The following is a 14,088-nucleotide window of genomic DNA, read 5'->3' on the forward strand; positions in this document are numbered from 1 at the left end:
CACCTTCAAGGATTTGTGGACTTGCACACCTAGGTCCCTCTGTGTTTCTATACTCCTGATGACTCTGCCATTTATTGTATAACTCCTCCCTACATTATTTCTTCCAAAATGCATCACTTCGCATTTATCCGGATTAAACTCCATCTGCCCCTCTCCGCCCAATTTTCCAGCCTATCTATATCCTGCTATATTGCCTGACAATGCTCTTCGCTATCCGCAATTCCAGCCATCTTCGTGTCATCCGCAAACTTGCTGATTACACCAGTTACACCTTCTTCCAAATCATTTATATATATCACAAATAGCAGAGGTCCCAGTACAGAGCCCTGCGGAACACCACTGGTCACAGACCTCCAGCCGGAAAAAGACCCTTCGACCACTACCCTCTGTCTCCTATGGCCAAGCCAGTTCTCCACCCATCTAGCCACTTCTCCTTGTATCCCATGAGCCTTAACCTTCTTAACCAACCTGCCATGTGGGACCTTGTCAAATGCCTTACTGAAATCCATATAGACGACATCCACGGCCCTTCCTTCATCAACCGTTTTTGTCACTGATGAAGGAGCAGTGCTCCGAAACCTAGTGGCTTATGCTACCAAATAAACCTGTTGGACTTTAACCTGGTGTTGTGAGACTTCTTACTGTGTTTACCCCAATCCAACACTGACATCTTGGAAATATATCGCCGTTCCTTCGCAGTCGCTGGGTCAAAATCCTGTAATTCCCTCCCTATCAGCAGGGTGGATGTACTTGCACAACATGGACGGCAGTGGGTTCAGGTCCCAGACATCACAAAGGTAGACACTCCTACGCCCCCTACAAACATGGCGATCGCACCCGCACCCTGCTGCACATTGCCCCTCACAAAGATGCCGGCCGCACATGCGCACTGATAGACATTGCTAACGACAGATTGACGGCCGTCAGCCCAGGCCCAACACGACAAGTTGCGCCTCCAATTTGGTACCAACAGGGTGCCCGGGAAGTTATTTTCCAGGGTTTGGATTTGAACAACATGTTTACGAAACCTCTCCACCCACCCGCCACATTCATCGCTCTCCGCGCGCCGCCCTTTACCTTGAACTGATCTCGGATTCGAGTTAAAACCATCCGTCCGCCGCCATTACCCACACTGCGCATGCTTCAGACCCCTCCCCTATTCACTCTGGTTGGAGGACCAGCCGCTCCCGCTCGGTCCTCTAGCCCCGCCCCCTTTTCCTATTGGTCCAGAGCTGCCGTCAATCAATCCCTGGGCATTGCGACGTTGGGCATGCGCAATGCGGCTCATGTCCAGGGACAGGCGCTTGTTTGTCTGATCTTCAGGCGGGGAGGAGGCGGATAAGCGGAGGCAGCGTTAGGGGCAGTGGGTGGGAGGGGAGGCTCCACACACCCAGTGGAGGCTTCAACACCCCCAATAAGGAACTAGCGGCACCGCCTCAACACCCAACACAACGGCAGCTGCAGCGCTTTCTCCCGGGGCCAGGCCCCAGTGGACAAATGTGGCTTCAGGAAGGAAATGCAGCAATGGGTTTGATTTGATTTATTATTGTCACATGTATTGGGATACAGTGAAAAGTATTGTTTCTTGCGCGGTATACAAAGCATACTGTTCATAGAGTACATAGGAGAGTAGGAAAGGAGAGAGTGCAGAATATAGTGTTACAGTTACAGAAAGGGTGAAGATAAAGATCAGCTTAATATGAGGTAGGTTCATTCAAAAGGAGGAGCTTTGGAGAGAGTACAGAAAAGATTTACCAGGATGTTGCCCGGTATGGAGGGCATTAGTTATGAGGAGAGGTTGGAGAAACTTGGTTTGTTCTCACTGGAACGACGGAGGTTGAGGGGCGACCTGATAGAAGTCTACAAGATTATGAGGGGCATGGACAGAGTGGATAATCAGAAGCTTTTTCCCAGGATGGAAGAGTCAATTACTAGGGGGCACAGGTTTAAGGTGTGAGGGGCAAGGTTTAAAGGAGATGTACGAGACAAGTTTTTTTAGACAGAGGGTGGTGGGTGCCTGGAACTTGCTGCCGGGGAAGGTAGTAGAAGCAGATATGGTCGTGACTTTTAAGGAGCATCTTGACAAATACATGAATAGGATGGGAATAGAGAGATATGGTCCCCGGAAGGGTAGGGGGTTTTAGTTCAGTTGGGCAGCATGTTCGGTGCAGGCTTGGAGGGCCGAAGGGCTTGTTCCTGTGCTGTAATTTTCTTTGTTTGTAAAAGTCTGACAGCAGCAGGGAAGAAGCTGTTCTTGAGTCGGTTGGTTTGTGACCTCAGACTTTTGTATCTTTTTCCCGACGGAAGAAGATAGAAAAGAGAATGTCCAGGATACGTGGGGTCCTTGATTATGCTGGCTGCTTTTCTGAGGCAATAGGAAATGTAGACAGTGTCAATGGATAAGAGGCTGATTTGCGTGATGGACTGGGCCACATTCACACCCCTTCTAGTTTTTTGCACTCTTGGTCAGAGCAGCAGCAACACCAAGCTGTGATACAACTGGATGGGATGCTTTCTGTGGTGTCCCTGTAAAAATTGGTGAGAGTCGTAGCTGACATGTCGACATGTCGAATTTCCTTAGCCTCCTGAGAAAGTCGAGGTGTTGGTGGGCTTTCTTAACTAAAGCAACAGCATGGAGGGACCAGGACAGGTTATTGTGATCTGAACACCTAGAAACTTGAGCTCTCAACCATTTCCACTTTGTCACAGTTGATGTAGACAGGGCATGTCTTCCACTATATTGCCTGAAATTTTGTATATATTCCAGTGATAGTTGGAAGGAGTCCGTGCTGACTCTCTGTACATCAATCCACTCAGTCCCATTTCCCCTCCATAACTCTGTTCCCTTTTTAATTCCTTCACACCTATCTGATTTATTTTTCAAATCATTGATCATTTCTGATTCCACCATGCACAGAAGCAGTGAGGTCAGGTCGTGACCACTCGTGAATAAAATTGTTCTTCACATCTCCTTTCTATTGCTGATCAAATAATATGTTTAGTAATGTGGACATTGGCTAGCAGACTGCATGAAGATTTTCAGGTCTCTTTGTACTGGACAGGAGCATAGGTCTGTCAATCAGCCTGAATCAGCACCTTCAGGAGAATTGGGAGGGTGTGTATTAGGTATAGCAGTGTGAGATTGGAGGGAGAGTGTGTGGGATGGAGATTTACAACCTTAGGGAATGAGAAAGCAAAGAATATTCCATGGAAACTAGAATTGTCTGTTTTGAATTTCAGTCCTATACTTACACTGATAACTTCTATAAACAGGATATTAGAAGGAGAGAATTTACAGACTGAAATCTCACACCAAACGTCACAACAAGATGTTACAAAGTCACTGGATTCATCAGGACCTGAATATAATTGCCGTTTGAATGTATGAGAAGAAATGTTTGTTCTGTCTGTGGGAAAAGATTTCAAACATCAATGTGACTGGACAAGAATGGAGCCCCCACACACCCGAGTGAGAGTGTTCCAGTGAACTGACTGTGGAAAGAGCTTTAACCAGTATCACAGCCTGAAACAAATCACCCCATTCACAGCGAGGAGAAACTGTACACGTGTTCTGTACTTGGATGTGGAATCAACTGATTATCAGAAGGACACTGGAGAGACCATGGAAGTGTGGGGACTGTGGGAAGGGATTCCAGTGCTCATCTGCACTGGACACACATCGACGAGTTCGTACTGGGGAGAGGCCGTTCATCTGCTCAGTGTGTAGGAAGGGATTCAGTATATCAACCAGCCTGCTGAGACACCAGCGAGTTCACTCTGGGGAGAGGCCGTTCACCTGCTCTGTGTGTGGGAAGGGATTCACTCAGTTATCCACCCTGCTGAGACACCAGCGAGTTCACTCTGGGTAGAGGCCTTTCACCTGCTCAGACAGTGGGAAAGGATTCAGTGATCGTTCCACCCTGTGGAGGCACCAGCGAGTTCACCCTGGAGAGAGGCCGTTCCCTTGCTGTGTGTGTGGGAAGGGATTCAGTCATTCATCCACCCTGCAGACACACCGTGTCACTCACACGAATGAGAGACCGTTTAAATGCTCAGACTGTGGGCGTAGCTTCAAAAGCTCTCAGACTCTGATGGGCCACCAGCGCATTCACACTGAGGACAGACCGTTCAGCTGCTCTCACTGTGTGAAGAGATTTAGAACATCATCCCAACTGCTAATACACCAGCGAGTTCACACTGGGGAGACACCCTTCACCTGCTCTGTGTGCAGGAAGGGTTTCAGTCATTCATCCACCCTGTTGGCACACCAGCGAGTTCACACTGGGGAGAGACCATTCACCTGCTCTCAGTGTGGGAAGGAATTCACTGAGTTATCCAATCAGCTCACAAACCAGCGAGTTCCCACCGGGACAGAGATATCCAATCTGCTCACAAACCAGCTGCTCTGAGTGTTGGAATAGATTTAAACGGTCGTCCCACTTGCTGAGACACCAGCAAGTTCACAAGTGATTACAGGAGTTGGATTCTGCTGTTAATCACATCCAGGACTGAACCATGTTCACTCTGACAGTTGGTAAAGTGGGAGCTTCAGAGGGCTTCTGTCTGCTGACTGTCTGGTCTCACGGCTTTCCTTCAAGTGGGCTGATGTTATTTGAGCCAGGGAGAGCACATTTCCACGAGGGTGGCGTGATGGCAGAGTGGTTAGCACTGCTACCTCACAGAGGCAGGAAACCCGGGTTCCATTCTGGCCTTGGGTCACTGTCTGTATGGAGTTGCACATTCTCCCCGTATCTGTGTGGGTTTCCTCTGGGTGCCTAGATTTTCTCCCACAGTCCGAAGATGGTTGGGTGGATTAACCATGCTAAATTGTCCCTTAGTCACCAAAGATATTGAGGTTGTGTGGGTTACAGGGAGAAATGGGTGAGAGGGCTTGGGTAGGATACTCCTTTTAGAGAGTCGGTGCAAACCCGATGGACCAAATGGCCTCCTTCTGCACTGTCGGAGTTCTTTTATGATTCTAAATGATCCACATCTCTAGGTAGATCTAAAATACATTTGGTTGACGTTCCATTGAGTCTACAGCACAGGGCCAGGCCGATCGGCTCAATAGGTCTGTGTCAGTATTGATGTTCCACCTCTTCATCTCCCCCATCAGCATATCCTTCTATTCCTCTCTCCCTCCTGTATGTATCTAGCTTCCCCTTCAATGTATTCATGCTGTTCACCTCAACCAATCGCTGTGGTAGTGAGTTCCACATTCTTGTCATCTTCCTTATTCCTGGAACCATTCTGGTAAATATCTTCTACACCTTCACAAGGACCCTCACATCCTTCCTAAAGTGTGGTGACCAGAACTGGGCTCCGTATCCTGTTGTGGCCTCACCCACAGCTTTAGAAACTATCAGTGTAACTTCCTTGCTTTTGTTCTCAATTCCTCGATCTCTGAAACCCAAGATCCCAGATAATGGAAACAGGAACACCAGACTGTTTTGCTAGAACGTAAAATGCATTTTAACAACATTCTTAAAATGGCTAAAGAAAATTTTGACCTATGAAGGAACGAGTTGTTGACACAAACAGAAACCATTTTGATCTTGCTCTCTCCAAAAGAGAATCCAGAATGTTTGAGTCTGGGAAATGAAATTAAAAATGAAGCTCCAGCTATAACTGAGCAAGAAGAAGACATTTCAATGTGGAATTGAGTGGAATTTTCTCTCTGGATTTAAACAATGGAGGAACTGCAAACATGAAAGAAAATAAATTTCAAAATGTGAACTCTGTACAGACTGTTTTCAAAATAGAACTTGAAAATTCACAAATGAACAGCAGTGAAGACTCTCCTTTTGCAGGAGGAACTTTGGACTATAATTATTGGAAGAAGAAAACTTTCAGAAAAGACTGCAAGCAGTAATTTCCATCTTCAGTGGACTGAATTCCTGGACATGGAACCCAGCAGTGTGCTGTTACCAAGCTGGACTTGTGAATGTGAAGTGGACAATGGAGGGATTATTATGTCTATTGCAGGTTATAAGATAGATCAACAGAGGAAAACAGTGGATTTAGGAACAGGAGGAGGCCATTTGGCCCTTCGAGCCTGCTCCGCCATTCAATAAGATCATGGCTGTTGTTCAGATATAAAGCATGTTGTATATTGTAATATTCTAAATGGGATATTATGAAGGTGATACATTTTCATTTCTTCCTGTTTTTGTTGCAAAAATCTAATTTCATAATTCCTATGTTTTAGAAATAAGAATTAGTTGCAAGAATTGCTTTTAAAAAATGGAAAACCTGGGTTGAGAATCTGACAAAAACACCCTCAGGGAATTTGCAGTCACAAAGCATGGCCCATGTTGGTTTCAGAAGTCAAAACTCCAGTGGTAAGAACTGTAAAAGGTCAGCTGGATCTTTTAGCTGGAGACATTGGGTCTGACAATTATTGTACTGTTTTTGTTAGGTGAATTCTTCATGAAGACCTCAGGGAAAAAGGGTTTAGTTTTGAAGCTAAATATCTGTCAGATATTCCACCTGGTCTCTGTTACCATGGGGATATGTGATTCAGGGTGGAGCCTTGGTTAGAATTAGACCATAAGATATAGGAGCAGAATTACGCTATTGGGCCCATCGAATCTGCTGTGCCATTCGATCATGGCTGATAAATCTCAATCCCATTCTCCTGCCTTTCCCTCGTAACCTTTGAGTCCTTTCCGATCAATGACCTGGTTCCATAGATAGACAGCGGACAGTCTGCAGTTAGTTGGAAGCCACCAGTTGTGGGACCAGGAGCTGTGAACCAGCTGTGGGACTAGAAGCCTAGAGGTCCGTTGGAAACCAGGGGTGTTTCCAACATTTAAATGCCTCAGCAAGAATGCAGTGAAGCCCATGTTTGGACTGAGGAGTCCACAGTTTGAGAGCTTAAAGGAAAATTGGAGGCTTGTTTAGTGAAAAGATAATGGATGGATTCCCATTAACTCTTGGAGCTTGGAGAATATCTGGAGTACTGGGGAGAATTAAAGTGAATTGTGGAGAGCTTTGACATACCTTTGTGATGGTCCGAGGAACAGAAGTGAATGAAACTTCAAGATATTGTTAAGTATAAAGAAACTCTTGGGGTGAGGTAAAAAAATAGAACTCGGTTTCTATCATAAATCTTTATTGAGTGTAGTATTCAATTTGTAGTGTTGTCTTTTTAAATTTTATTTAAACATACAGTACAGTTTGTTTTTGTTTAAAAATGTGGAATCTTGTGATGTAATTCTTTCAGTTAATCACTGGGTGTTCAAATTTCTCTGCAAACGTTAACAGTCCTGACCGGGATCGCAAAAATTCACACAAACAGTGTTTCAAAACAAATCAAAGGAAAAGATGTTTATTCTTCTTCAGTCCAAACGTTACACATGAAGAAACCCTCTTCTGGTATCTCCAATAATTTGTTGCTTCGAGCAATTCTTTTCATGGAACAATCAGATAATTGATGACTGAAAATGGAACTAATTGTATCCCTTTAAAGCAGGAGGGCGATCGCCTGGCACAGAAGGGAATTAGGGATTTCTCCCATAGACCAATTGACAGGGATTCTACCCTCCAACCACCTGAAGTGAATTCTTTACATGAATCATCCGTGCCAGTGCAGTTATCAACTTGCAGTTTGGCTGATCAGAAAATGCTTTGTTGCTGATTTTTCTTGTGTTAGGAAGTGACAATGCCAAGGCCAGATCTTGTTTCCTCCTTGATCGGGATGTAACCCGTGTCCACATCGCCACTTCATTCTTCCACTGGTTGTATGGTTCAGACACCGAGAGCATCAGCAGGTAATCAGACCCTGACAATTCCCACTGCCTTTCAGTCATTTCTCACAAAAGCTGCTGGGATTGGAAGCTTCTGTCTGAAATATACTTTCTTTTAGTTTCCAACCTTCACCATTAGACAAGCATTTTCTGTTACCATGTTATAATCCTGACAGCCTTGGGGTGGAGTCAATCTTTATTTGGTCTAGATTTGTTCACAGAATCAAACATTACAGGTTCAACTCTGACTCCAAGTTATATTAGTGAGTCCCACTTTTTACCTGCTCATTATAACTATCTAATCAGTGCCCTCCATCTGAATAAACTTCACCTCTATTGGTATAATTAACAGCCAGAGTCAGAGCATCCAAAAGTTCACTAATGGGTGTGACTGCCATGGTGCCTCAGCAGCTTGGGTGAACAAGTGAATCCTTTCCCACACACTGAGCAGGTGAATGGTCTCAGTTTGGAAACTAAGGGAAAATAAAATTTCAGGCAGAAGCTTCCAATCTGGTAGGTTTTAGGAGAAATCGCTGAAAGTGAGTGGGAATTATCAGGGTCTCTCCCCAGTGTGAATTCCCTGATGTTTCAGCAGGTCAGATGATGTTCTAAACCTCTTTGCACAGTGAGAGCGCCTGAACGGGGTCTCCTCAGTGTGAATGCGCTGGTCGACCCTCAGGTTGGTTAAGGTTTTAAAGCAGCTCCCACAGTCAGAGCATTGAACAGGTTTCTTATTGGGGTCGGAGCCTCAGTATTCCTGCAGACTGGATGATTCACTGAGTCACTTCCCACACACACATCAGATGAATGGCCTTTCCCCAGTGTGTAATCGTTTGTGTCTCAGCAGACTAGATAATTGAGTGAATCCCTTCCCACACTCGGAGCAGATGAATGGCCTCGGCCCAGTGTGAATGCGTTGGTGCGTCAGCGGGAGGGATGAGTGAGTGAATCCCTTCCTACACTCTGAGCAGGGGAACAGTCCCTCACCCATGTGAAATCGCTGGTGGTTCTGCAGGGTAGATGACTGAGTGAATCCCTTTCCACACACACAACAGGTGAATGGTCTCTCCCCATTGTGAACCCGCTGGTGTGTCAGCAGGGCAGACGAATCGCTGAATTTCTTCCCACACTCAGAGCAGGTGAATGGCCTCTCCCTGATGTGAAGTCGCTGGTGATTCCTCCGGGTGGATGAATCACGAAATCCCCTTCCAAACTCAGAGCAGGTGAACGGTGTCTCCACAGTGTGGCTGCATCGAAGGGATTCCAGCTTCGAGGGACAATTGAATCCCTTCCCACAGTCCCTACATTTCCATGGTCTGAGTGTCTTTGTACATCTCCAGGTTCAGATGAAGGTTTGACCCCACAGATAACACGTACATGGTCTCTCTCCTCACTGTGAATCCTTCAATCTTTTCCAGGCTGTGTAACTGGTTAAAGCTCTTTCCACAGTCAGTTCACTGGAATACTCTCACTCGAGTGGATGTGTCTCAGTGATTTTCCAGTCACACTGATGTTTAAACAGTTTGAAGGAACAGACAAACATTTCCCAATCTAGTTTCAAATGCCGATGGTATTCAGATCCTGAATAATTGGGTGACTCTGTCAGATCCTAATGTCATGTTTGTTGAGATTTGTGTCTGTAAATTCTCCCCTTCTAATAGCCTGTGAAAGAAATTCACAAAAATCATTGCTGTCAGTACGGGATTAAAAACTCAGAACAGACAATTCTAGTTTCTGTGGAACATTCTTTCCTCTCATTCTTGAAAATTTGTAAATCTCCATCCCAAACACTCTCCCTCCATTCTCACCTTGCTGGACCTGAAATAGACATTGTCCTGAGGGTGCTGATTCATCCTAATCGACAGATCCATGCTGACTGTTTCATGTACAGGACACATATTCCTGAAATCTTCACACGGGCTTGTGTCTAAGCATATAAAACATTTGCATATTTAGTGAACTAAAAATGTATGCAATATTCAGAACTCCAGGTTTATTTGGAATCACAAGCTTTCAGAGCACTGCCCCTTCATCAGGTGAGAAGGAGCAGCGCTCTGAAAGCTCGTGATTCCAAATAAACCTGTTGGACTTTAACCAGGTGTTGTGAGACTTCTTACTGTGCCCACCCCAGTCCAACACCGGCATCTCCACATCATATGTACCATATAACAACACCAGACATATCAATGTTGTTACGATCCTCATGGTCACCTTCTAATAAGCAAATTCCCACAAATCACAATGGAATAAACTGAAAGACAATGTTTCATTTAAAAAAAATGTTACTTTAAAAATTAATCTAAAATTAACATCACTGAATCATGCATTAAGAAACAGTGTTTGAATAGACTGGATAAATTACACTTTAAGAAGCTCAGACAATAAAAACAGGTTCCACAAAATCACAAACATTTTCCCCCTCAGTATATTTAGCTCTAATTCCAGTTCCAGAGAATTTCTCTGTCTCTGTATTTCCCAGGGGGAGAAAGAAAGTGTTTTCCTCACAGATGTTGTCCAGAGGATGAAGTTTGAGTCTGTGTGTGAAGTTTGAGTCTGTGTGTGAAGTTTGAGTCTGTGTGTGAAGTTTGAGTCTGTGTGTGAAGTTTGAGTCTGTGTGTGAAGTTTGAGTCTGTGGTGAAGTTTGAGTCTGTGGTGAAGTTTGAGTCTGTGGTGAAGTTTGAGTCTGTGGTGAAGTTTGAGTCTGTGGTGAAGTTTGAGTCTGTGGTGAAGTTTGAGTCTGTGGTGAAGTTTGAGTCTGTGGTGAAGTTTGAGTCTGTGGTGAAGTTTGAGTCTGTGGTGAAGTTTGAGTCTGTGGTGAAGTTTGAGTCTGTGGTGAAGTTTGAGTCTGTGTGTGAAGTTTGAGTCTGTGTGTGAAGTTTGAGTCTGTGGTGAAGTTTGAGTGTGTGTGTGAAGTTTGAGTGTGTGTGTGAAGTTTGAGTGTGTGTGTGAAGTTTGAGTGTGTGTGTGAAGTTTGAGTGTGTGTGTGAAGTTTGAGTGTGTGTGTGAAGTTTGAGTCTGTGGTGAAGTTTGAGTGTGTGTGTGAAGTTTGAGTGTGTGTGTGAAGTTTGAGTGTGTGTGTGAAGTTTGAGTGTGTGTGTGAAGTTTGAGTCTGTGGTGAAGTTTGAGTCTGTGGTGAAGCTACAAACAGAAGCTGTTCTGTTTCAAATCAAACTGCAGGATTTGGAGGAAAATATTGGAATCTATCATTCATGAAGTGATAACAATGCAATTAGCAAATTAGAACATGATTGGACAAAGTCAACATTGGTTTATGAAAGAATTTGACCAATCCAGTAGGATTTGTTGAGGATGTAACTAACAGGTTAGATAAAGGGGAACCAGAGAATATTGCATTGATTGAATTTCTAAAAACCATTTGATAAGGTGCCATACACAAGGTTGTTGCACAGGATAAGGGCTCAGGTCACTGGGGGTGAAATATTAGCATTGGTAAAGGAGTTGTTAAAGGACAAAGAGAAGGGATTGATGTGCCATTTTCAGGTCGGCAGGCTCTTATTATGGGGACAGCACAAGAAGCAGGACAGGAGTTTATTAACAATCCATATTCATGACTTATTTCAAGAGACCAAGTCCAATGTGTTGAAGTTTCCCGATGGGAGACTGTCTCAGGGCAAACAGCATCAAGGTGGTCAATACAAATTACACACGGACCCCATAAAATATATCCTCACAAACTTCTGCATTGCGGACCACCTCTCTGGGGAAAACACTGTGGCGACCGGCATGTGTGGGGGCAGCACTGAAATTTGGTTCAGTTTCAAGGACCATCATCACCAAACTCTCAACATCCGAGGTATCCAGAGGAAGATCAGAAGTGGAGCAGTGGCAGAGCAAGACCAGAGGTGGAGCAGCAGCAGAGGAAGACCAGAGGTGGAGCCGAGCCGCAGAGCTCCCCCCATCCCCCTTGAGCACTAACAACAACATCACAAACTGCCAGTTCTGTGGATGTCCATGTCGATCCCACATCGGACTCTCCCATCAGGAGATGATCTACAGAAAACAACATTCTCACTGTTCTCTGGATGGGGTAACTATACTCTGTATTATTGCAGTGCTATTAATACAATTAGTAAAAGACAATCTTTTGTTGGGAGTTTGATTAGCTGGTGTCTGAAACCACAAGATTCAATATTTAGAGTCAACAAGATGAACAAGGAAACACATCAGGGTCCAAACTCCAGCTGGATATTCACAGGAGAAAGTCTTATCTCACTCATCGAGTGGACAGAACAGAGAAAGATCCCAACTGTAAGAAACCCTCCAATCATTTATGAATATCCTTCAAATGCTGACAGGTTGCAACTCCCAGTTTCCATTATACTGAATCAATGGAAGGTGAGAGAGCGGTTATCCTGGAACTACTAAAAACACTAGCTAGATCACAGCTAGAGTACTCAGCACCATTCTAGTTAGGGGGTGGTTAGCCAGAGAGTGTGGCTCAGAAGGTCCTAGTTCCTTAATGGAGATGTCAAGATCTAAGGGGCAGAGAGGTAAAGCAATTGGCAGAAGGATTAGAGAAGTGTGGAGATGTTTTCACCCAGAGGGTGGTGGGGAATCAAACTCACTCTCTGAAAGGGTGGTGGAGACAGAAATGTTCACATGCAAGAGGTATTCAGGTATGGACTTGACATGCTGTGTCCTATAGGGCCGTCAACCTATACCTGGAAAGTGGGACTAAACTGGATAGCTCATTTTCACCTGCTACAGACATGATGGGCTGAATGGCATCCTGTGCAGTAAATTTGTCAGATTCTGTGATGACAAGTGATCCTCATGATTTTATTCAAGCCAGTTCTCAGCCCAGTCATTTACTCCAAGTATTGATGTGATGGTTCAGTCACATTGTGCAAACGAGCTGCTGTGATACAGTAATAACTTGGGGATTTTCACAGTAACTTCACTGCATTGTTAATGTTAGCCTACTTGTGACTAATAAACTCTAACTTAACTTGTATGTATAGGAACAGAAGTAGGTAAATTTCAGCCCTTAGAGCCTGCTCCGCGATTCAATCAGATCATGGCTGATCTCTCCCTGGTCTCAAATCAACCTCCCCACTTGTTCCCCATATCTTCCATCCCTTTTTGTGTCAGAAATATATCTATCTCCTCCTTGAAACTATTCAACGATTCAGACTCCACCATGCTGTGGGGCAGCGAGTTCCACAAATTTACCACTCTTGGAAAACTTCCCCCTTACATCTCGTTTAAACTTTCCCCCTCTCACTTTCAACTGGGGATCTTTCATAGTGTGAGGTGAATGATAATCAGTACACTACAGACACACGTCATGGTCAGCATCTCAAAGGGACTGCAGAGTATTCCAAACTGTGTCGTCATGCTGTAGTTCGTGACCTTGATTTGCGGAGATAGAATTCGGACTGGATATTTTGGAATGTTGGAGAGACATTGATCTAACAATAGAATCGTGAAATAACAGCTCATGAGGAGACACATCATGTCTGTGCTAGCTTATTTTCAAACAGTTATACAATTAGTCCTAATATCATTCCCCTTCATAAAAAACATGCATTATTTCTCCTTTCAAATGATTGTTCAATTCTCTTTATGAAAAATCTGAGTTAACAAAAAACAACATCGGAAGAGTTGCAGAAGCCTCTGCAGTATTCATGGACATTTTTAAAATTAACAAAGTTTCCTTGAATCAATAGAGTCAGGTGGGAATTCTCATACAGTTTTGGAAATAAAACTATTTGCAGTTATGCAGTTGATTTTGTACCTTTTCAAGGAACATAAAATCCTACAATGCAGAAGAAGGCCATCGAGTCTGGACCGATCACAATCCCACCCATGCCCTATCCCCATAACCCCATGCATTAACCCTAGCTAGTCCCCTTGACAATTTTTAGCATAGCCAATTCACCCAACCTGCATATCTTTGGACTGTGGGAGTAAACCAGAGCACCCAGAGGAAACCCACACGGACACAGGGAGAACGTGCAAACTCCACACAGACAGTGACCCAAGCTGGGAATAGAACCCGGGTCCCAGGCGCTGTGAGACAGCAGTGCTAACCACTGTGCTGCCCCTCAATGTTGGTCTTGGAAATAGGGCAATGCTGACCCAGTCAGTTCTGGAATGTAAGTGGTCAGTTATCCTATTTACAGCAGCACAGCCACACCAGAAAGAGACCATTCAGATATGTTATGTGTGCAAATGGATTTATTCAATTTCCCCTTCTGTTAACATACAAGCTTGAAAAGTTCAAAGGATTTGATCAAACATTCATTCTTATTGTCAAGTCCGTGTGTGTGTGTGTGGAGAGGGGGTGGATGGTAAATCAATCAGTTCGTTACACCAG

This window comes from Mustelus asterias, unplaced genomic scaffold, assembly GCF_964213995.1.
Source record: "Mustelus asterias unplaced genomic scaffold, sMusAst1.hap1.1 HAP1_SCAFFOLD_42, whole genome shotgun sequence".
In the NCBI taxonomy this organism is placed as follows: domain Eukaryota; kingdom Metazoa; phylum Chordata; class Chondrichthyes; order Carcharhiniformes; family Triakidae; genus Mustelus; species Mustelus asterias.